At 47.1% G+C, this 1185-nt stretch overlaps 1 non-coding gene across 1 annotated transcript; it reads left to right on the plus strand.

Moving 5' to 3' along the window:
- The first annotated feature begins 335 nt into the window (after window positions 1-335).
- On the plus strand, window positions 336-447 carry LOC128113870 (U6 spliceosomal RNA). Its single transcript, XR_008219680.1, has one exon. It is a non-coding gene; the product is annotated as a U6 spliceosomal RNA (small nuclear RNA).
- Window positions 448-1185: the final 738 nt, after the last annotated feature.

The following is a 1185-nucleotide window of genomic DNA, read 5'->3' on the forward strand; positions in this document are numbered from 1 at the left end:
AGAGAAACTCTGCAGTTATATATAGACTCATATGTTTGAGCGCTTGGTCCCCAGTTAGTGGAATTGTTTGGAAAGGATAAGGGGGTGTGACCTTGTTGGAGGAAGTATGGCCTTATTGGAGGAGGTGTGTCACTGGGGGTGGGTTTTGAGGTTTCAAAAACTCATGTCAGGACAAGTCTTGCTCTTTCTCTGCCTGTGACTTGTGGATCAGATGTGAGGTCTTAGCTATTGCTCCGGTACCACGTCTGCCGGCATGATGCCATGCTCCCCACCATGATGGTCATGAAGTAACCCTCTGAAACTGTAAGCAAGCCCTTAATTAAATACTTCCTTTAGTGCTCGCTTCGGCAGCACATATACTAAAAAAAAATTGGAACGATACAGAGAAGATTAGCATGGCCCCTGCGCAAGGATGACACGCAAATTCGTGAAGCGTTCCATATTAAAAAAAAAAAATACTTCCTTTAAAAGTTGTCTTGGTCATTGTGTTTCCTCACAGTAATAGAACGGTAACTAAGACACTCCGTTTCCCCAGACGGCCAACCTCTACTCCTATGCCAAGTGGAAAGTGTTCCCAGCTGTGTTAGGATGCAGGCCCTAAGTTTTCTTTGCTCCTGAGTGCCAGCTCATCTATAGCCCAAAGTTGTGCTTAGCAAGTCTCACATGATTCCACTCAAGCCTTTGAGACAAGAGCAGAGTGCGAGGGACTCCAGAACACCCCAACAGGGGTTCCCAGACACGGAAGCCTGTTTCTTTGTGGAAGAGAGCCCATAGCCACTCCATGGGGCCGACAAGCATGGACTGTGTATAGGGAAGGGAAGTCTCTTTAACTCTCCTAAACGCCTAACACAGCACATCTCACACTCCCCATACCTGGAGCATATCACATCTTCCCGCAGAGCTCAACCAATAAAGTTATCATGGAATTATCATCAGCTGCTCTTGAAATATTAATTCTCACCCCTGGGTGGACTGTCTGCAGCTGAGTGTGGTATTCCATCAGGAAATGGGAGCAGATCTGACAGGTGGGAGGGAACAGAGGGATAATAGACAGGGTGGATATTGGAACTCTGGTAACCTGGGTTACATGCAGAAGTCACGTGCCTGCTGATAGGACTCAAATGATCAAAGCAGAGGAGAGAGCTACTTAGAAGCCATTTATGTTTGGTGTGGCCCTGCAGCCTC

The sequence above is a fragment of the Peromyscus californicus genome, unplaced genomic scaffold, assembly GCF_007827085.1.
Source record: "Peromyscus californicus insignis strain IS unplaced genomic scaffold, ASM782708v3 Scaffold_18__1_contigs__length_77618521, whole genome shotgun sequence".
NCBI lineage: Eukaryota > Metazoa > Chordata > Mammalia > Rodentia > Cricetidae > Peromyscus > Peromyscus californicus.